Genomic DNA, 23832 nt, shown 5'->3' on the forward strand with positions numbered 1-23832 from the left:
CGGAGATACATGAGCCTCTTAGCTAGTTATTAATTTGTCCCTCCATGTCACCCTTTCAATATTGATTGATTGATTATATAATTTATAACATATAACATATTAGTTTCAGGTACAACCTAATGATTTGTGTGTATTGCAAAATGACCACCACAATAAGTCTAGCTAATATCCTCAACCTTTAGTTAGAATAGAGACTGAGAACTTTTGAGAAGGGCAGAGAAAGAATTGTCAGTGTTCCAAAGCCCCAGCTTCTCTTCTATTTTCCTGACCAAATCAGCTTGTCCCAAACTTGTATATCCCATTAAGAAAAGCAAAACCCATGGGGCTAATCAGAACCTCCCTCCTTAGGAGTCAGTCCAGTGAGTTGCCACTTTTACTAGAATGTTCCATTGCGGGAAGAGGAGTCTTACCCACATCTCAAGTGGCTTATCAGAGTATTCTGTACAACTACATGTAGTAATCTCTTCAGTAGAGGTTCTGACGACACTTTCCTCCTCTCCTTGTATTTCCAGTGATCTTTAGGGCTATAGATAAGTTCTTCAGGAAGCTACCCACCTAGAATAACTTTGCCCTGACTCAAGGCTCACTTTCCTGTAGAATTAGCAATCTAAGTAAATGGTACCACATTACGTATTTTCCCAAGCCAGAACACCAGATATCATCCTTATTTCTTCTTTCTCTTACTCAACCACCAAATCAGATCTGCTTCTTAATTTCTAAAATTAGTCTGCTTTCTTATTTCAAATAATTTATCCATTCAGTCTCTTGAATTCTTGTGCAGACAGTGATACCATCTGTGCGTAATGACAGTTCTGTTTCTTTCCTTGCAATAAGTATGCCTTGTTATCTTTTCCTCAGACTGCCAGTAAAATGTTAAATGGATATAGTGATAGCCAGCGTCTTGGCCTTATTTCCTTTTTGAAAGGAAATATTTCTAATGATTCATCATTAAGTATAATGTTTGCTCTAGGTTTTTGGTGGATACTCTTTATTAAGTTAAGGAAATTCCCATGTATTTCTAGCCTGCCAAGAGATTTTTTAAAAGGCTATACATCTTTTATCAAATGTTTTTCCTATATATCTTGAGATGATCATATTTTTGGACCCACATAAATCAGAAAGAATCATTCTTCCCTATTCACTAGGAGGTTGGTCTAGATTTTTCTTTCCTCCTGTTGCTCTTGTCTAGGTTTAGTATCAAGCATTTACTTGCCTCATAACATGAGATGGGCGAGTTGACCCCCTTTTTGACTCATTGGAACAGTTTGAAAGGTTGAGATTATGTACGTGTTTCCTAAAGTTTTGCTAGAACTCACCTATAAAACTGACTAGATCTAAAGTTTGTTTATTTCTTTCCTTTTTTTTTTTTTTGGAGGTAGATTTTAATTTCTTGGAAAGCTCTAGGCCTATTCAGCGTTTCTTCTTGAGTTTGCTTTGACTAGTTTTTATAGGAATTGTTCCCAAATCCAAGCTTTCAAATTAATAAACATAAAAGTTTTCTTAGTGGCTTTCTCTCTCTGAATGTGATATATTTTACTTCTTTAACTGCTCAGTACTCTTCAAAAGTGTCAAGATCATAAAAGACATGTAAAGGCTAAGGAAATGTCATAGACTGGAGCAGACTGAGGAAAAACAACAACTAAATGTAATTTGGGGTCCTGGATAGTATCCTGGAACAGAAGAAGATCACTAGTGGAAAAATAGGTGAAATTTGAATAAGGTCTGCAGTTTAGTTAATAGTATTGTACCTATGTTAATTTCTTAGTTTTGATAATTGTACTATGGTTATGTAACATGGGGAGAAGCTTGGTGGAGGAACTCTTCTATTTTCAGCAACTTTTCTGTAAGTCTAAAATTAGTTTAAAGTAAAAAGTTGAAAAAAGAGATGATTCTGGTAGCTATGTAGAAAATAGACTGGGGGTGGGGACAGACTGGACACAGTGAAAATAAGTAGCAGTTCAAGAAAGGTGGTTTGGAAGAGTAAAGGTGGTAGCAGTAAAGGTGAGAAGTGGTTGATTAATTTTTTCAGCTACCATGTCTGTACCTCTGTCTCATTTTTTGATTCCTAACATTGTTTATTTTACTGTCTCCCTTTTTAAATTAATAAATGTTACTAAAGTTTTATTGACTTAGTAGTCTTTTCAAGGAACTAACTTTTGAAAAAAATTCTTTTAACTCTTTGTTCACTATTACATTCATTTCTGTTCTTTATTTCCTCAGTAAATATTTGTTGAGCTCTTACTATATCCTAGGCATTTTCTAGGTGCTATAAATAAATCAGTGAGTAAAAGTGACCAAGATTCCTGTCATCAAACCCATCAAGTCTTAAATTCAGAGGAGCCCAGCAGCAGTGCATAGTGAGAGGGCAATGGTACATCTGGGATCAAGTCCAGGTAGGACCAGAGGGCATGAATAAGCTGTATGAGCAGATAGTCCAGAGCCCCATGTCACCCCACAGTTGCACCAATGCTTCTGCCCCAGCTCATACTTGTGGCCATATGGAGAGATCCTTGTGAGCAGCCAAAGGTGGAGGCATAATCCCAAGCTTGTTTTACAAATGAGTTGGCTTGGAATATTGTGTAAGCTGAAAATTATAGCCACATTCAGGAGTCGCCTTGAAAGACATTAGAGAGTGAAAATCTTCCCAAAGATGGAATGTGAGAGGTGCACCTGTTCATCTACTTTGTGCTGGAATGGCCTGAGGTGAGGATGCACATAGATCCTGTGCAGTGGCCAATGGGCTGGCTCTCTGGACAGGAAATGTATGGGAAAATCTGGTGTAAGATGTATGGATGGACTGATGGGAGGAGGCACAAAGTGTGATGATCTTTGTGTCACATGTAATGCCCACCAGAAAGCATCCCCCATGGAAGAGACTCTGAACAATCAAGTAGACAGACTGGCTCAGCCAGATGGCATTAGGCAGACTTCATAATCAGCCACCCCAGAACTGGCTGATGGGCACACAAATGGAGTGTGCCACAGTGATCGAGATGAGGGCTACTGACCTGATTTAGCTACTGTGGCCTCTGAAAGTCTGACCTGTTAGCAATAGAGACCAGTGCTGAGCACCTGGATATGGTATTACTCCCTGAGAAGACCAATCAGCCACCTGGTGGCAAGTCAATTACATTAGGCTCCTTTCATCCTGAAAGGATCAGTGATTGGTTTTCACAGGGTTAGATGCTTATTCTAGGCATGCTTTGCCTCGCCTGCCCATAGAGCAAGCCTCAGCCAGCATCCTTATTTGGGGGCTTATAGAATGTCTGATCCACAGGCATAGGATCCCACGCAGCATAGGGGAATCATTTCATAGTGAAGAACATATGGGAGTGAACCCATGCCCATGGAATCCATTGGTTGTGTCACAAACCACATTTCCCAGAAGAAGCAGGCCTCAGAGAATTCTGAAACTGTCTTCCAAAGGCACAGCTGAAGAATCAGCTCAGACACAATACTCTGAGAGGATGGGGCGTTATCCTTTAGGATGCAGCGTATGTGTTAAATCAGAGACCTCTGTATGGCACTGTGTCCCCATTTGAAATAATATATGGGTTGGGGAACCAAAGGGTGGAAGCATGAGTGACCCCCCCCCCACCCCATCACTCCCAATGATCCACTGGCAGGTATTGTCCTTCCTGACGCTGCAACTCTGGGATTTGCAGGGTTAGAGATCCTGGTCTCCCAAAGAGGCTCCCCCTTGCCAGGGACTGTGGCCACCGTCAAAGCCCTTTGGATTTCTTGTATCCAGGGCCAAGCAGGCAAGGAGAGGTGTCGCTGTCTTGGCAGGAAGTGGAGCTGCTGTTACACAAGGGGGCAGGAGGAAGACATGTGGAGCTAGATGATCCACTAGGGAGCCTCTGAGTGCTCCCTGGCTCCTTGTGACTTGTGAGTGGACACGTGCAGCTACCCCAACCTGAGAAGATGCCTCAGGAATGAAGGTTTGGGTCACACCACCAGGGAAGCCACCAAGACCTGCTAAGGTGATAGCTGAGGGCGAGGGAAATTTAGACTGGATAATGGAGGAAGGAGATGATGAGTACCAGTCATGCCCTGGAAACTACTCCAACAATTCCCTCTCCTCTAAGTTTTCCCTTAAGACTGGAGGCCATGGGAACCATGGAAGAGCTGCTCCCCAAACCTACCTGGAAAAGTAGACCTATGTAGGTGAAAGGGTGGACTTGTGGCTGCCATGGGAACAGACCACTCAGATCTCCTGCTGTGGGGAATGTTCCTGACTGACAACCCCTCCGTATCCACCACCATGTTCACACAGAGGCTGTTCCAGCTGTGATGGAGCGCAGCTGGGTACTAGTGCAGACCCATTCCTGTAGGGCATGGACTAACTCTAATGGGAAAGTCAAGGACTCCCCATCAGCCTGGTCAAATTTTCTTGGAACTGAGCTGCAGTTTGAGACTCTTCCTACCCAAACCTCCCTCCTTCCTCCTCTGTTTTCATAGGGGTGGCATCATGATCTGAAGCCTCTCTCAGCCTACTCCTGCTTCCTTTCTGTTTCACAGCATACAAATCTCTTGCACATCTAATCCCATCTTGGTGTCTGCTTCTTGGTATTTAAGCCCATAAGACTGGGTGAGATGCTCAAGGTTGTGAGTGCAGATAGAAGTGGGAAGGGAACTGAACTCTGGGGCTCTCTAGCACTGAGTGAAAGAGAGGGAAAGTGAACAACAGAGACCAGGAAGAGGTGGCTAGCAAAGTAGAAGAAAAACCAGGAGAATACGGTGTTCTTGAAACCAAGTAAAGAAAGTGTACCCGAGAAAAGGAATGATTGACTATGTCAAGGATGCTGCCAGATTGTGTAAACTAAGGATCAGGGGTTTGGCAAGATGAAGCTCATGGTGACTTTGACAAGAGCAATTTTAGTGAAGGGTGTGGATGCCACCTGATTGGCCTGGGTTTAAGAGAGAGCACAAAAACCATTTCAAGTTTTTGTACCTAGAATTTTTTCAGGAATTGGACATGCTAAGTAGAGGCAACTTTATTGAGGAGGTGTGTTGCACAGAGGAACTGAGAAATGGGGCAGTGGGTGGCAGGAGAACAGAGGTCAAAGAAAGGATTCTTAAGATGTTCGAGATAACAGCATATTATTAGTGTGCTGATAGGAATGACCCAGTAAGGATAAAACATTGATGTCGTAAGCAGAGAGTGAAGCACTGCTGGAGTGCTGTTGAGTAGGTGAGAAAGGATGAGGTCACTGAAGGGGGAAGCTCTTCAAAGAGTCTTTGCTCCAACTCCCTGCTTCTCCCAGGCCCACACCTCGCCTGGGGTCAGTTAAGCTCAAGTTCCTGAAATAGGACAAAATTTCCCACCCTTTTAACTGAGTGTTGCATCAGCTGAGACACTCACCACTTGAATTTTCAGTTCCCTCTTTGTGTTTGTTATCTAGCGATTTCACTTAGTCTTTTGTGACTTTTGACTATACTTTTAAACTAATTTTAAAACTTTAACCCATTTTATGTTTTTGTACCTGGAATTTTTTCTGGTTATCTCAGTCTGCTATCTTACTGGAAATGGGAATCTCCTGGAGTGAGTTTTTTCTCAAGTGCAGATCTTATTAGGGTACTACTTTGATGGTTTACAGTTACCGTAGGAATAAGATCCTGGCTTTTTATGATGACATTTAAAACCTGTTTCTTTCCTCTCTGGCTCCTAGCTGTCCATGTCTTGCAGCCTCAGGAAACACTAAGAGGTCCTAAGACTCACCATGCTCTCCAGTGTCCCCTTGTCTTTGCATATGTTGCTCTCTTCCCTGGAAAGTCATCCCCCCTTCATATGTTTAAAGCTTGCTTACCCTTTAAGATCCATTTTGGGAGCTGAGCCTATGAGGAATGTTTCCAACTCCCCTTATCCCCAAGGCTAGTTTAAATGCCTGTCTCATGTGCTCCCACACCCATAGCTCTGGGAAAGCTTTTCACCCTGAGAATCCTTGTCTATTTACTTCTTGGTTTCCTCTGTCCACCCAGTTCCTGGCTGCCTCTAGTATTCGCAGTGCTTCCACATCCTTGGCATAAAATACCTTGGTAAATGTTTGTATTGGGTGCAATTAGGTTTTCTGTATGGGTCACATAAGCCTCAAAATTGATTCAAATCGCTGGAGAGGGAAATATATCTTAATAATTTATTTTTATAAAATATATTTTATTGATTGCTAAAGCCTTTATACAGCACTGGCATAACTCAGAGAAATAAAGACCGTTAGAATTTCAGATCTGGAAAGAATCTAGAGATTACTTAACTCACCTCCTTTATTCTCTGGATGAAGAAATGTTTCTTTGTACCAGTTTCTGTGTCTACCCGCAGTGTATGAGGATGCCTCTATCTGCTCACACTTTCTCCCTAGAAGGGGTATTTTCAGTGTCATATCTTTGATTGTAAATTGAGTACATTTGTATATGTTTGTTGGCAATTTAGCTTTCTTCATTTTTGAAATGTCTGTTCATATCCTTCTCCCAGTTTTAATTGGGATGTTGATATTTTTCATATTTATTTGTAAGTGCATTTTATAACTAAAGATATCCACCCTTTGTTTCTCACATGCATTGCAAGAGTTTTTCTAGATTTGTTTAACTTTCTTTAGAGTGTCTTCTTCTGTACCAGTGGTCAAATACATCAGTTATCCTTTTGGGTTTCCAACCTTGGTGCCATTCTAGTAAGGACCTTCTTCTAAGGTCTAAGATTATAAGACTGTTCTACAGTTAACATAGTACATTTTATTATTATTTTTTTTTACATTTCAGATTTTAGTCCACCCAATTTTTTTTTAATGTAAGAAAGTAATCTAACTACTTTTTCTCACATTTTTTAGTGAATTGCTCCAGTGCCCTTTTTCCAATTTTAAATATTACTGATTCAAAATGAAGGCACTGGCATATTTTCATTAAGAGCACAGAGCTGGGGGGCAGAAAGGTCTGGATTTGCTTGCTGAGTGCTAGCTCTGCCTCTTCCCTGATGTTGTGAGGTTTTAATGGAGACAGTATATGTGTGGCACTGGCACCCAAGGGGAATTTACTAATGTCATCATGTTGGGCACCTTTATGGCTTAGTAGTAGTAGCACTAATGGATTTTTTTTCTTTTTTGGACTCTATTTTATTCTGTTGATCTGTTTGCCAGGATTGTACTGCTTTAATCTTTTGTAGTTTGATAGAGTATTTTATTATCTAATAGGCAAAATCCCTTGTGTGGACTTTAACTTTTTGTAAATAATTTTAAACATCTTTTTTATTGCACATATAACAGTGCTTTTCATTGCTCCCTTTTCTTAAGTCATTAGTTATTATAAAAGCATATTAATGTTTTTTAGTGTTTTGAGATTTAGTACTTAGGATTTTAGTATTCAGAATGTAATTCTAATTCAGAATTTTAAGAAAAGATTGCAGACAATAGATTTCAAAGAAAAAGTTGAATGGTTTAGGGTTATTTGGATTGGCTTGATGTATCATGAGGAAGAAATTAACTTGTTATTTTCCATTGCTTCTGAGAACCAAATGAGGAAATAGGTTTAAATTGCAACATGGGTTTCAGTTAAGCAAAAACAAAGAATTAAAAAAAAAAAAACGTTAAGTCTGGCTAGGGAATGAAGCATACTTCCAAAGAAAATGACAAACACTTTTCCGGGATTTTGGAATGTCTGGTTCTCTCTTATTTCTCTCTAGAATCTTGTCCTGTGGAGGGGAAGGGAACGAACCCCTGCTGATTGCTTAAGGGGCTTTCTAACTTCAGGATTACATGAATGTTAACCTTTAATGCAAGCTATCCCACATTTTGGGGACTTTCCATGCATGTCAGGAACCAAAGTGCCACCATTCTCAGCAGAGAGTCTAGTTCAATCATAGTGTTGCACAGTAATATACATATCTTAAAACACTTATTTTTCTTTGTTTTAATCAATTTCTCTTGACTTGTCATTAGTATTTCAAGCATACTACTAAGTCATTATCTCTCTCTCTTTTTTTAAGTCTTTATTGAATTTGTTACAATATTGCTTCTTTTTTTTTTTTATGTTTTGGTTTTCTGGCCACAAGGCATGTGAGATCTTAGCTCCCCTCAACCAACCATTCATTCAAGCAGGCATCAAATCAATCAGCCAAAACCTCACGTTTCTCACATTGGCTGGCCTTTCTCATCGAGCTCTTCCTCCATTTCTTTCCCCTTCTGTATGGTTTCCAACCTTGGATGCACATTGGAATTATCTGGGGGGTACTTGAAAATACTGATGCTTGACTTCCATCCCAGAGATTCTGACTTAAATGGTCTGAAATATGGCCTGGGCATCATGATTTTTAAAAGCTCCTGAAGTAACTATAATGTACTAACAAAGTTGAGACTCGTTAGTCTAAAAAATAATGTGATCAGTGCCCCATCTAATTCACTAAAAGAAAGAGAGCACTGCTAATCATGTTCATGTGTTTGTTGGGGAAAAAAAAAATCACCAGCTTAAATTAGAACCATAGGGTTATTTTAAATTAATTAATTAATTAATTAATTAATTTTTGGCTACATTGGGTCTTCGTTGCTGCGCACAGGCTTTCTCTAGTTGCGGCGAGCAGGGGCTACTGTTCGTTGCGGTGTGCGGGCTTCTTGTTGCAGTGGCTTCTCTTGTTGCGAAGCACGGGTTCTAGGCATGTGGGCTTCAGTAGTTGTGTCTCACAGGCTCTAGAGTGCAGGCTCAGTAGTTGTGACGCACGGGCTTTTGCTCTGCGGCATGTGGGATCTTCCCGGACCAGGGCTGGAACCTGTGTCCCCGGCATTGGCAGGCGGATTCTTAACCACTGCACCACCAGGGAAGCCCCTGAACCATAGGGTCTTAAATAGACATTTGGTTTAGGACTGTTGTCTATAAAGAGTTTCCAGGGAAGAAGATGAAGATGGCAGCAGCTGGGGGTTGGTCCTGGGAGACTGAGGGCTGCAGAGGGCAGGCTGAAATGTGGTGTCATTGGGAGCACAGACAGCCTCCCACATTGTAAAGGACATGCTCCCAGGGCCCTATCCCAAGACCTCAGAAGAATGGGCAGCCGCAGCCAAGAAGTATAATATGCAGGTGGAAGATTATGATCCCTGGCTGATGATGGCATGGGGTATGGTGACTACCCAAAGCTCCCTGACAGTTCACAGCAGGAGAGGGATCCATGATGTGTCTGGGACCACCCAGACCCGAGGTTGAACCAAGTCACTGGGACCTGGACGTGTACATCAGGAACTGTGTGCACACGTCCCCCAGGCCTGCTTCTTGGAATCTTGTGTGTAAGCAGCTCTTCAGCTTCGTGGCCTTCATGTGGTTCATGTTTTGGGTGGGGGAGAATTACCCCACCCACCAGCCCAGGCGTAGAGCCAAAGCAGCATCCTTATACTAATCTGCACCTGGAAGGGGTCCACGATCCCACCAAAGAGCCTGAGCTGGTGGTTCACTATGAGATCTGGGGAGGCTTTGTGCACCCTAAGTAACTCCCTCATGTGGAGTTGTCTTGTAGAAACAAATCAAGAAGGAGGCAGTACAGTGTTAAGTCTGTGGTGGTGTCATCGACTGAGTGTTTTTGTCCCCCTTGAATTCATATGTTGAAATCCTAACTCCCAATGTAATGGTAAAAGAAGGTGGGGCATTTGGGAGGTAACTAGGTCATGAGGGTGGAGGCCTCACGAATGGGATTAGTGCCATTATGAAAGAGATCCCAAAGAGCTCTCTCTCCCTCTTTCTGCCATATGAGGATACAATGAGAAGATGGCAGCCTGAAACCCAGAAGAGGACTCTCACCAGTATCGATTTGGTTTCAGTATCTGCTTATTGTTTAAGCCACCCAGTCTGTAACACTTTTATTTTAGCAGCCCAAGCTGACTAAGACATGTTATGACAATCAAGGAAGTTGGCATAAGGTAAGGCGAAGAGTTGTAAACAAGCATTATCATGTTGGACTTACCAGGAGAGGGCTTGCCCAGGGTTTTATGAGAAATTTTATATGATTTAATCATTTCCTTCATTTGGGCATGTGAACAAAAGATAGCTTAATGCATTGAACAGTGACAGATAGTCCTATGAGGAGTTGATTGCCTTCTTCAGATAGCTGAAGGGTTGTGTCACAGAATGAAAATTAAATTTATTGTTTGGAGCCAGAGGGAAGAATGAGGATCAAAAAGGAAATGCTACATGGAAGCATATTTACATTCAATATGAGGGGAGAGATGTTATCTTTTCAAAATGCTGCCAAGTAGTGAAATGGGCAGCCCCAAGAGGTAGAGACATTCTTGACTCATGAAATATTAAATCCAAGATTGCAAAGTCTTTTATTGGTTATTCTGTTTGTGAGAGATGTGTATATGTTAGAGAGATGGTAGGAAGAGTCATGACATCCACAAGTCAATGTGATGTGAATGCTCCTGTTTAAACATGTACATATGTGTAACACATATTTAACAGTGTAGAACTTAGATTTTTCTTTATTAAAAAAAATAAAACCTGAAATGAGAAAAGAGAATGCAGCCAAGGTTGAGGCTTGGATCCGATGAAAGTCAGGACATGGGTAAGGGTCTTTCTTCACTTCTCTATTCCTTACACTGCTCAGTCAGTGTCACTTAGGAAAAGTGGCCTAGGATAGGGTTGGCAATCTACCATGTACATACAGAGGAGGGGCTTGGGTCAGCCATCAAAAGACTGAGGTACGACGCAGTGTGAACTTGATGTTCTCTAACCTTTCTGTAGCATTCTGCTGCCTTGCATGAACCCTATTCCTTGACCCTCGAATCTCCAAACTATCATGCTGCCTTTCTACTGTCCAAACCTGACCCTTACCTTCAGGGTGTCTGCTGCAGAATGCCATCTGTCTCATGCCTGTTACTCAGTCCCTCCCCCTCCAACCTCCTCTCCAAACTTTCCAGTCTGTTCAATCTCCAAAGATAATGATCTGAGAAATTTATATCAATATTAGTGTTTTGAACGGCCACTGGCTCACCTATCCTTAGGAAGCAAGAATGTAAGTGGAGGTAATGTAAGTGGAGGGATATGTGTGGTGGATTTGGAGGGTAGAGGTTGTGCGTGGACCTGGGGAGAACCTTTTTCTTGTCCTCAATCCTAGGGCTAGGCAACCTGGAAGCCCATTTGCAAGACTGCCAAATTTTGATTTGATTTATGGGTATAGAGATAAACAAGTGCTACCCTTCTTAGACAAGGATTTCTTTCTTTTATAAAACTGGGAGAGTTATAAACATTGTTCCTGTGTTATATCAGGAATAATTTCTATGAATAATAACTATGAAAAAATTCCCATAAAAAGTTCAGTTTTAGCTTGGAAGGGAAAGTAAAAATGGCACATATTCAAAGTAGCAGAAGAAATATTTGCATTCATAGGAAGGACATCATCTGTTTCCTGTAATGAACACCACTCTTGCAATACCCATGGGGCTTATGGCTTCTCTTAAGAAATTTATTTCAGTGGAATGCCATAAAAGGATGAAACTGGGAGCTTTTTAAAAATTTTTTTTTAATTTTTAATTTTATTTTGACTGCGTTGGGTCTTCGTTGCTGTGTGTGGGCTTTCTCTAGCTGCAGTGAGCGGGGCTACTCTTCATTGCGGTGCACGGGCTTCTCATTGTGGTGGCTCCTCTTGTTGTGAAGCACAGGTTCTAAGCGTGCGGGCTTCAGTAGTTGTGGCTTGCGGGCTCTAGAGCGCAGGCTCAGTAGTTGTGGCACATGGGCTTAGTTGCTCCCCGGCGTGCGGAATCTTCCCAGACCAGGGCTTGAAGCTGTGTCCCCTGCATTGGCAGGCGGATTCTTAACCACTGCACCACCAGGGAAGTCCCCGGGAGCTTTTTTCTTAAGAAAAAAATAGCAATAGATTTTCTTCTGTCTGGGAAGATTTTTTTTTTTTTAACATCTTTATTACAGTATAATTGATTTACAATGGTGTGTCAGTTTCTGCTTTATAACAAAGTGAATCAGTTATACATATACATATGTTCCCATATCTCTTCCCTCTTGCATCTCCCTCCCTCCCACCCTCCCTATCCTACCCCTCTAGGTGGTCACAAAGTACTGAGCTGATCTCCTGTGCTATGCGTCTGTGGGAAGATTTTTTGAATCATTTTCCCCCTGGTTTTTATTTTTATTTTATTTACTTATTTATTTATTTAGAGTACCCTCATCTTTATTCGGGAAGGGGAGAAAGGGAATTCTGGGTCGTCACCCACCCCACCCTGCTCTGGGGGCTAAGCTTGCTGTCCCCAGCCCCTCTTTCTTTCGTGGGTGAGGGGGGAGGACCAGGTGGGCGTGGGCATCGGGAACTAGTGGAGGGTGAGTGGGCGGGAGGGGGAGATGTGGGACGTCCAGGGCGGGGAGGGGCAGCTAGCATTGTGTTTGCATGCAGTGCCAGGGTGGGAGGCCAGGTGTGCCCAGAGGGGCCCGGCAGGAGGACTGTCAGTTACACATGTGTGAATCGGGGAAGTGCAGGTGGTGTTGGACCTCTTGAGGTTTTGCTCCCTTCTGAACTGGCCTCCCACTTGCACCTCCAGGCCTCAGCTTGCCTAATCTGTGGTATGAGCAGGTATTCACCCTTTCAGGCTGCAGGGGAGGAAGAGGGAGGCCGGGAGTCAGGGGTAGGAGCAAAGCCAGCGGGTGGCACACAAGCAGGGTGAGGGCCCCGGCAGGCGGCTACCATAAATACTACCAGAGTTTAGCCAATCCCGAGCTATAACGTGTCTTGAGCTGAACCTTCCTCTCTCTCTGTGTCTGACTCGCCTTTGTACTCCACCCTCCACATCCCAGCCACCCACTAATCCAGCTTCTCGCCATCATCCTCCTGGTGGGTGTCACCATCATGCCCGTTCTTGTCTTCCTTGGAGAGGTGGGCCGAGGAGCCCAGCACAGAGGGCGAGAGGAGGCCGGTGCCTGCGCTAGCTGCCGGCAGCAAAGGGGGCTGCAGCCTCCCAGGCAGTGGGGTCAAGGGCAGGGCCAGAGCCTGCAGCTGGGACAGCTGGTGGGCTTGGAGCTGCTGTCAGCTGATGGGGTTCAGCTCAGGAGCAGTGCCCTGCTTGGCCCTCTGCTCTTGGGGAATGTAGGGCAGGACCTGGGCACGTATCCCATTCGGCCCCTTGAAGATTTCAGCCTGCTTGTGCGTCTTCACGTTCAAGCCGTAGGACATTTCGTAGTACCTCACTGTCGACTTAAAAAAAAAAACATGCACAACGTGAGAGTTGCGAGTTAAGTTTTATCTGGAGCAAAATGAGGACTGCTGCCCGGAAGACAGCATCCCAGATAGCTCTGAGAAACTGCTTCAAAGAGGCAGGCGGGAAGGTCAGTATATATGTGATTTTGGTGGAGGGGGGTACATGCAATCAAGCACATATTTTTGTAGAAGGTTGCTGCTAGTCTCGTGAAGGTTACTGGTGGTCACAAGGAGCAGTTGTCACCGTGAAGGATTTTAGTGCTTTTCTAGATATGAGGAGATACAAGATCTGGGCCCATAAAATTGTCTCCTGAAAATATCTAACTATCTGAAGGTCTGTTCTGCCAGTTTTTCCCAGAGCACCCAGTGCCTCATTTCTGCTCTCCACCTGAACTCCTTTCAGGGGGTGTTGAAAGTCAGCAGCTGCAGCGGCGCATGATTTAATCCTTGTAGAGGTAGATGGCAAGTGCCAATGGAAAATGCCAATTTGTAGTTGACATCACATAATGACTCTGCATCTCCGGCTTCTCGCTGGCCTGCTCGTCACATTTGAGTTTCAGACTGTGGTACTGAGCTTGCAGCAGCTGAAACTCATCTTTGATACGCTGGCGGGAGTCTGAGGTGGTGAATTTGAGTTGCTGGGGTAGGTGCGATGAGCCGGATGCCTGCTTTGTGGAAACACCTTGTTAGTCGCGGTGGGGGGCGCGGGATGCTTCCCAGCTGTGCGCCCAGGCTAGGACTGCTCGTGGCGCCAGGTGGCCGGGCCTCTGTCCAGGCGGCGCGGATCCGCAGCTCCTGGGGCCGCCGCCGCAGCCTCCGGCGCCCGGCCTCACCCGCTTCCTGCTTCCTGGTTTTTAAATTCTGTCTTTTACATGTCTTATCCAAATTTTGTAAATCAGACTTCTCTCCCTGCCCTAAGAGCAGAAATAGGTCTTTTCTGTGTGGAGGTGTTTTTTTTTCTTCCATTGGGCATCAACTCTCAAGACAGGATGTGGGTAAGAATAGCAAACGTCTGAGAAAGTGAGCTGCAATATATTTTATTTCCCTCTGCCATAATCAAGGACTAGCAGTCAAACACAAGTTAAAATTTCCTTCTCCTCAACACTGTCAACCTCACTTCTAGAAATTCTTCTGGGAAATTTTATCTGGTTGATAAACTGGAAGAATAATGCAACACACACACATGTTCACACACACACACAGCCTAGCTCTCCCTTTGGCCTCACTTTTGCTTTCACAGGCATTTATGACCAGTTGGAAAGGGGACTTATACTGAGGTGGCAATGTCCTAAAATCTCATTCTTTGAGGAGCATGGCCCCCAGTAAGAGTTACCACCTGAAGTCGCATGTTTCCCTCGTGCTGTGTTCCTGGGTTGGCCAAGCCACAGAGACTGGGCAGGAAAAAGACCCATTGGCCTATAGGTAGGCAGGTTCACTCCTGATTATGTAGAATAGAGCAGGGCTATCTTTCATGTATTTATGAATCACTGGGAATCTTGTTAACGTATAGATTAGAATTCAGTGAACTTCTGGAATAGGGCCCAAGAGCCTGCATTTCGATGTGTTTGTGGGGGGAGAGGTGAGCTCCACCCCTTCTACTCCAGCCGTCTTGAGCTCCTCCCCCTGGAGTCTGCATTTCTGACAAGCTCCCAGGTGATGCAGATGCTGCAGAAGAGCACCTCTCCCTGACCTTCTCTTCTCTACCTTCCCATCAGAGAATTTTAGACCTGGAAGGGATCTTGAACATCTTGTTTAGTTACTCCTAAAATACTGGCCTATGGAGTGGTCTCATCTGAACCACTGGGGAAACCTTAAAAACCTAGACTCCCAGAAGTTCTGATTCAGTCCCAGGCATCTGTATTCTTTCAAAGCTTCCCAGATCAACTGGAGGTGAAAAAAGGCTTTGAACTATTAACTGTCTCCTTTTATACATAAGGAAACAGGTTGTGAGTGATTACGTGACTTGCCCAATAAGACCTAGTTAGTGACAGCAACAGGACCAGAACTTAGAGACCCTTTCCAGCCCACCGCCCTCCTATTTCCTCTTTGGCTGCCCAGGGCAGTTGCTTATGCTGAGAAAGGAAAGCAACTTGCCACCCCAATTCTTTAGGATAAATAAATGCCAGGTCCAGTGCTGTTTACTGGCATGCCATTTCACCCAGAACATTTTCCTCTGCTGGAAGCAAGCCCAAAGAGGTCTAATGAGCATTTGTTTCTATCCTACTCTGGGAGAAAGTTGCATGCACAAGTGCACTGTAGAACCGGAAATGGAAATGTTTCACATCATATTCCCCAGGGAGATAATTTCATACTTTAAAAGGTTTTTGTTCCTAGGTGTTTTGGACATCAATGAAAATATCAGTGCTTTCAGTGGTTTCCATGTAATCAACAATCCTAAAATTGACATGTTGTAATTCCTTTCTTCTTAGAACCTGAAGCTTTCTTGTTTATTTTCATCTCAGCTGCCATAGCTCCTGGATTGGGTTGCCTTTATCTGGTCTCTTTAATTTTTGGTGAAACACTGAAACTTTGCACAAAGTCAACTTCTCCCTCCTTACTGAGTTGTGCCAATTCGGAGAATGGAACTGTGGTTTGGGTTATTTCTTCTGTCTGGGTAATTCCTGCTTTACCATTGTTGGTTCTTCGTCTCTGGGAAGAAGGAAATCTCTATTAATGTTAAAGAAAAGTATATGCTGGTCTCGTTCCACCTAAACAGGCCTGTTGTCCAGTTGAGGAAGTTTCCATGCTTTACAAGGGTTTTCTCTACAGTATCTGCATCTCCAAGTTGGACCATCTCTTCTCCACTTACAGTGAGATGTCTCAGCCAGAGAACCACTCCTCCCCATCCTGAAGCCACACTGGGCTGCTCTGGCAATTAGAGACTCCAGCCTCTGGTCACCCCCTGAAGGAGTTTCCTTGTAAACAGGACATCTTGTGACCCATCCTTGGGTTTCTCTGCTAGAGACAAATCTATTCTTGTCCTATGAATGCTGCCTCTAGAGAAAGAATAAACATAGAAAGAGCCTTCTTTGAGTGAATTTTCTTTCGAGAGCAGCTTTTAAGCAAGTGGCCTAAGATTAATTCTTGTATAGGGACACCACAGACATTTTCAGGGCACTGACTTTCAGAGGTGCTTTCATTATACAGTGGGCTTAGCTTGGACTAAGAATGAGATGGTTGAGTGCCAGGCTCAGCTCCCCTCTGCATGGTCAGGTGTCCTAGAGAGCTTCAGGCTTCCCACTCTTACAGTGGGGATAATGTCACCTGGACTATTTAAAGTGAGTGCATGAAATGGAAATCCATGGGACATCCAGATATTTGAGGATGTCCTCCAACATCTAAGACAGAAAGCAAAATAATCAAGGAGAAACCTCTCAGAGGAAGCAGAGGCGATGCAGCAGCAGAATACTTTGGAATAAGAAGATATGCTATCCATAATAAAATATTTAGATGCTATATAAAGATGGAATATTCAGAAACAGCAAAAAAAGCTTTGTAGAAATTAAAAATAAGATAGCAAATAAAAACTTAAAGGGTTGGAATTTAAAATTGAGGATACCATCAACTTTAAATTGTAAGTGGAGCAAAAAGACTAGGAGATAGACAATAGGAGAGAAAATAAAACAAAATAAGAGATCAACCCAGGAGGTCCAACATCAGTCTAATAGGTGCCACAGCAAGCGAGAACAAGAGAAAATGGAGGGGAAGAAACTATCAGAGAAAGAATACAAGATAATTGTCCAGCACTGAAGGATAAAAGTTTTCAAATTTAAAGAGTTCACTGAGAACCCAGCAAAATGGTTGAAAAAAAGATCACATCAAGGCACATACTTGTGGCGGTTTAGATCACTAAGGATAAAGCGAAAGCTTTTGACTTCTTGACTTCAACATTGGAAATTAGGTGAAAATGGAGTAATGTCTTCAACCTACAGAGGAGAAGTGAATTTCATCCCCGAACTATCAATCAAGTATGAGTATAGAATAAAAACAGTTTTAGACATGCAATTTTTCAAAAACTTTACCTGTCACACACCTGAGGAGGCTCAAGCACAAAGGGAGTTCAAGGAAGATGCACAGAACTGAAAGCAGGAAGCACCTAGGCCTCATGGGAACTGGAAAGTCTTAAGGCCACAAGCTTCTCCATCTTTTTCTGTTCCTTTCTGGAGCTGTGGTCTCTTACCTCTGCACATCTTCTTTCTCCTTTCAATGTAGACCACTTCTGTGAGTCTTTCAGTTTTTGTTCAGACTCTGGCTTGATTGGGATTCTGATTTTGCTGATGCTTATAGGGAGAAAATGAAGAGAGGGAGGTTCTTGAATACCTCTGACTAATAAGCAAAGGCAGTCGCAGATTTAAGTTCCAGAATGATTCAGAGAAGCTATAAATCATTAAAGACCACAGTGCTAGCTGTGTATTACAACTTGAGGTGAGTGACAGAGCCTAATAATTGTTCCCCAATATCCACTCTCTTCTTTCTTTTGATAATGAAACCCCCACTTTTTACTTAGGTACATGACTGCCCAGGTAGAGACATTCACAGGCCTCAGTTGGAACTAGATGGATGTGGCCATGTGACTAAGTTTTGGTCAATAGAATGTTAGCAGAAATGATGTGTCCACTTGTAAGTAATGTCTTGCCTTTCACTGCCTTTTTATCCCTTCCCACAAACCAGAGCATGAATGGAGCTTCAAAGACGAAGATCACACTCTGGGACAAGAGTCATCAAACTTTAACCCATGGCCCAGATGTGGCCTGCCATCTGTTTTTGTAAATAAAGTTTTATTGGAATAATGCCATACCCACTCATTTATATGTCTATGGCTGCTTTCATGCTACAATGCAAGACTTGAGAAGTTATGATGGAGAATGTATGGCCCACAAAGCCTAAAATAATTACCATGCGGCCCTTTGCAGAAAAAGCTTACTGATTCCTGTTCTACATGATTATGGAGCAGCAAGAGAGAAGGAGCCTAGATACCCAAATGACCCCATGGAATGGAGTCTCTTATTTGCCTAGATTATCTGCCTACCTCTGGACTATTACCAGAGAAAAATAAATTTCTCTCATTTGAATCACTACATATCTGGGTCACTTTCTTATAGCATCTTATTTAAACTTAGTATGGTACAAAACAATATTTTAACAAATTTAGTTTCCTATAATGAACATATAATGAGTAAATTTAATGTTTCCATAACAAATAATTAAAGGTAGCTTAGCCACAAGATTAGGGTTATGTAAGACAACACTAATTACTTAAGACATGATTTAAAGGGAACTCTTACAATCATAACTCGATAGAAAAAATGTGTAAACAACTTACAGAATATGTATATATCTGACAATATGGTGTCACTACTCTAATGTAGTTTAATATTTACATTCACAATTTTTTCAAAGTAAAAGTCTTCTAAATATTCTCCAGTTTTTACTCTTATTGAATAAGACAAAATGACTGGTTCAGTCTTGTCTCTTCAAAGCAGCTGTCTACAGGGTCTACTTTCTTGAAGTTCTCCAATAAACTGCAGATTGAGACATGTTATTTGCCTTCAACTACAATTTCTAGACAAGGCTGAATTTAAAAATATGTGTCTCAAAGTCATGCAATCATTATTACTATCTACTTCCAGAACATTTGCATCACCCCCAAAAGGAATTCCATATTCATTAGCAGACACTTCCCTTTCCCCCCTTCCTCCAGCTCCTGGCAACCACTAATGTGCTTTCTGGCTCTATGAATTTGTCTTTTCTGGGTATTTCATATAAATAGAACATGTGGCCTTTTGTGACTGGCTTCTTTCACTTAGCAATCTCTTCAAAGTTCATCCATGATGTAGCATATATCAGTACTTTATTCCTTTTAATGGCCAAATAACATTTTGTTATATGGATATGACACATACCATATATGGATATGACACATCAGTTGATGGACATTTGGGTGTTTCCATTTTTTTGGCTATTAGGAATAAAGCTGCTAAGTACAAAAAATAAAATATGTCTTATAGTTTTCTGTTTCTAAAAGAGACAGGGGGTTTAATCCTAAAGGAAATCAGAGGTCAATTATGGAGAGCTTTAAAAGGTTGCCACAGGAAAGAGCAAAGGGGAAAATTAACAAATTTAATTAACTATCCTCACAGCTGTCCTCTTTATGTCTGAGCTTTCTGCATTTCACCTGATAAACTAAAGGATAAAAATTTTAAAACAATGCAATGTTTTGAAAAATTACTAAAATTTACTCCAGAAATGAAAAAATATATTCATATGAAAGCCTATATGTGAATATTTAGAGTAGCAAACTTGGAAACAAACCAGTCTTTCAACTGACGAATGGATAAACACTTTACTCAAGCAATAAAAGCAGGATAAACTACTCCTCTGCAATGAAGAGGAGTGATTATTGATACATACAAAACATGGATGCATCTCAAGTGCATTATACTAGGGAAGAAAGCCAGATTTAAAGACTATCCACTGGGTTATTCCATTTATATTACATTCTGGAAAAGGCAATACTGCCAGAATAGAAAGATCAATCTTTGCCAGGGACTGAGAGGGAAGGGTTGACTACAAAGTCCAACACAAGGGAATTTTGGGGGTAATGGAAGGGTTTGACTTGATTCAGGCCATGGTTACACAACTCTAGGCATTTGTCAAAGCTCAAAGAACTCAAAACTGAAAAAAGTAAATTTAACTATATGTAAATTAAGAAAAAATAAAAGGACACTAGAGGTGATAGAATTAAAATAGCAATGTTTGAATATTCTTAACCATGACATTATGCACATATAATAACAGGGGCAGGGTAAAATACACACAATCTTGTGAAATCTACTCTTTGATTTAGAGACACAACAGATGAAATTAAATTGTTTATGTGGAACTACATTATCCCTCTCACTGTTTTTGTTTTTGGTCTTTTTTGTTTTCTTTTTTTTGAATTTCACATAAGTTAATTTATTTTTATTTTTTATTTTTGTTAACATCTTTATTGGAGTATATTTGCTTTACAATGGTGTGTTAGTTTCTGCTTTATAACAAAGTGAATCAGCTATATGTATACATATATCCCATATCCCCTCCCTCTTGCGTCTCCCTCCCACCCTTCCTATCCCACCCCTCTAGGTGGTCACAAAGCACTGAACTGATCTCCTTGTGCTATGCGGCTGCTTCCCACTAGCTATCTATTTTACATTTGGTAGTGTATATATGTCAATGCCACTCTCTCACTTTGTCCCATCTTACCCATCCCCCTCCCCATCTCCTCAAGTCCATTCTGTATGTCTGCATCTTTATTCCTGTCTTGCCCTTAGGTTCGTCAGAACCTTTTTTTTTTTTTTTTAGATTCCATATATATGTGTTAGCATATAGTATTTGTTTTTCTTCTTCTGACTTACTTCACTCTGGATGACAGACTCTAGGTCCATCCGCCTCACTGCAAATAACTGAATTTCATTTCTTTTTATGGCTAATATTCCATGGTATATATGTGCCACATCTTCTTTATCCATTCATCTGTCAATGGACACTTAGGTTGCTTCCATGTCCTAGCTATTGTAAATAGTGCTGCAATGAATACTGTGGTACATGACTCTTTTTGAATTATGGTTTTCTCAGGGTATATGCCAAGTAGTGGGGTTGCTGGGTCATATGGTAGTTCTATTGTTAGTTTTTTAAGGAACCTCCATACTGTTCTCCATAGTGGCTGTATCAATTTACATTCCCACCAAGAGTGCAAGAGGATTCCGTTTTCTCCACACCCTCTCAAGCATTTATTGTTTGTAGATTTTTTTTTTTTATTGTTTGTAGATTTTTTAATGAGGGCCTTTCTGACCGGTGTGAGGCGATACCTCATTGCAGTTTAGATTTGCATTTCTCTATAATGATTTGTGATGCTGAGCATCCTTTCATGTTTGTTGGTAATCTGTATATGTTCTTTGGAGAAATGTCTATTTAGGTCCTCTGCCCATTTTTGGATTGGGTTTTTTGGTTTTTTGATATTGAGCTGCATGAGCTGCTTGTATATTTTGGGGATTAATCCTTTGTCAGTTGCTTCATTTGCAACTATTTTCTCCCAAAAACCCAAAAGAGGGTTGTCTTTTTCTTTTGTTTATGGTTTCCTTTGCTTTGCAAAAGCTTTTAAGTTTCATTAGGTCCCATTTGTTTATTCTTGTTTTTATTTCCATTTCTCTAAGAGGTGGGTCAAAAAGGACCTTGCTGTGATTTATGTCATAGAGTGTTCTTCCTATGTTTTCCTCTAAGAGTTTTATAGTGTCTGGCCTTACATTTAGGTCTTTAATCCATTTTGAGTTTATTTTTGTGTATGGTGTTAGGGAGTGTTCTAATTTCATTCTTTTACATGTAGCTGTCCAGTTTTCCCAGCACCACTTATTGAAGAGGCGGTCTTTTCTCCATTGTATATTCTTGCCTCCTTTATCAAAAATAAGGTGACCATATATGCATGGGTTTATCTCTGGGCATTCTATCCTGTACCATGGATCTATATTTCTGTTTTTGTGCCAGTACCATACTGTTTTGATTACTGTAGCTTTGTAGTATACTCTGAAGTCAGGGAGTCTGATTCCTCCAGCTCCGTTTTACTTTCTCAAGATTGATTTGGCTATTTGGGGTCCTTTGTGTTTCCATACAAATTGTGAAACTTTTTGTTCTAATTCTGTGAAAAATGCCATTGGTAGTTTGATAGGGATTACATTGAATTTGTAGATTACTTTGTGTAGTATAGTGATTTTCACAATGGTGATTCTTCCAATCCAAGAACATGGTATATCTCTCCATCTGTTTGTATTGACTTAATTTCTTTCATCAGTGTCTTATAGTTTTCTGCATACAGGTCTTTTGTCTCCTTAGGTAGGTTTATTCCTAAGTAGTTTATTCTTTTTGTTGCAGTGGTAAATGGGAGTGTTTCCTTAATTTCTCTTTCAGATATTTCATCTTTAGTGTATAGGAATGCAAGAGATTTCTGTGCATTAATATTGTATCCTGCTACATTACCAAATTCATTGATTAGCTCTACAAATTTTCTGGCAGCATCTTTAGGATTCTCTATGTATAGTATCAGGTCATCTGCAAACAGTGACAGTTTTACCTCCTCTTTTCCGATTTGGATTCCTTTTTTTTCTTTTTCTTCTCTGATTGCAGTGGCTATAACTTCCAAAACTATGTTGAATAATAGTGGTGAGAGTGGGCAACTTTGTCTTGTTCCTGTCTTAGAGAAATGGTTTCAGTTTTTCACCATTGAGAACGATGTTGGCTGTGGGTTTGTCATATATAGCCTTTATTATGTTGAGGTAAGTTCCCTCTATGCCTACTTTCTGGAGGGTTTTTCTCATAAATAGGTGTTGAATTTTGTCAAAAGCTTTTTCTGCATCTATTGAGATTATCATATGGTTTTTATTCTTCAATTTGTTAATGTGGTGTATCACATTGACCGATTTGCCTATATTGAAGAATCCTTTCATTCCTGGGATAAACACCACTTGGTCATGGTGTATGATCCTTTTAATGTGCTGTTGGATTCTGTTTGCTAGTATTTTGTTGAGGATTTTTGCATCTATGTTTATCAGATATTGGCCTGTAGTTTTCTTTCTTAGTGACATCTTTGTCTGGTTTTGGTATCAGGGTGATGGTGGCCTCATAGAATGAGTTTAGGAGTGTTCCTCCCTCTGGTATATTTTGGAAGAGTTTGAGAAGGATGGGTGTTAGCTCTTCTCTAAATGTTTGATAGAATTCGCCAGTGAGGCCATCTGGTCCTGGGCTTTTGTTTGTTGGAAGATTTTTAATCACAGTCTCAATTTCAGTGCTTGTGATTGGTCTGTTTATATTTTCTATTTCTTCCTGGTTCAGTCTCGGAAGGTTGTGCTTTTCTAAGAATTTGTCCAATTCTTCCAGTTTGTCCATTTTATTGGCATATAGTTGCTTGTACTAATCTCTCATGATCCTTTGTATTTCTTCAGTGTCAGCTGCTACTTCTCCTTTTTCATTTCTAATTCTGTTGATTTGAGTCTTTTCCCTTTTTTTATTGATGAGTCTGGCTAATGGTTTATCAATTTTGTTTATTTTCTCAAAGAACCAGCTTTTAGTTTTATTGATCTTTGCTATTGTTTTCTTTATTTCTTTTTCATTTATTTCTGATCTAATTTTTATTACTTCTTTCCTTTGGCTAACTTTGGATTTTTTTGTTGTTCTTCTTTCTCTAATTGCTTTAGGTGTAAGGTTAGGTTGTTTATTTGAGATGTTTCTTGTTTCTTGAGGTAGGATTGTATTGCTAAAAACGTCCTTCTTAGAACTGCTTTTGCTGCATCCCATAGGTTTGGGTTGTTGTGTTTTCATTGTCATTTGTGTCTAGGTATTTTTTGATTTCTCTTTGATTTCTTCAGTGAGCTCATGGTTATTTAGTAGTGCATTGTTTAGCCTCCATGTGTTTGTATTTTTTACAGTTTTTTTCCTGTAATTGATATCTAGTCTCATAGTGTTGTGGTCGGAAAAAATGCTTGATATGATTTCAGTGTTCTTAAATTTACCAAGGCTTGATTTGTGACCCAAGATATTATCTATCCTGAAGAGTGTTCCATGAGCACTTGAGAAGAAACTGTATTCTGTTGTTTTTGGATGGAATGTCCTATAAATGTCAATTAAGTCCATCT

At 41.2% G+C, this 23832-nt stretch overlaps 2 pseudogenes across 2 annotated transcripts; one reads left to right on the forward strand and one right to left on the reverse strand.

Moving 5' to 3' along the window:
• Nucleotides 1-8940: 8940 nt before the first annotated feature.
• On the forward strand, nt 8941-9464 carry LOC309655609 (NADH dehydrogenase [ubiquinone] 1 beta subcomplex subunit 8, mitochondrial pseudogene; annotated as a pseudogene). Its single transcript has one exon. The product of its transcript is annotated as an NADH dehydrogenase [ubiquinone] 1 beta subcomplex subunit 8, mitochondrial pseudogene (transcript).
• A 569-nt stretch (nt 9465-10033) lies between these two features.
• LOC309655610 (TLE family member 5 pseudogene) lies at nt 10034-14134 on the reverse strand (annotated as a pseudogene). Its single transcript has 3 exons — nt 13934-14134; nt 13667-13850; nt 10034-13154 (listed from the first exon to the last, which is right to left on the reverse strand). The product of its transcript is annotated as a TLE family member 5 pseudogene (transcript).
• Nucleotides 14135-23832: the final 9698 nt, after the last annotated feature.

This window comes from Balaenoptera physalus (assembly GCF_965194825.1).
Source record: "Balaenoptera physalus genome assembly, chromosome: 2".
NCBI lineage: Eukaryota > Metazoa > Chordata > Mammalia > Artiodactyla > Balaenopteridae > Balaenoptera > Balaenoptera physalus.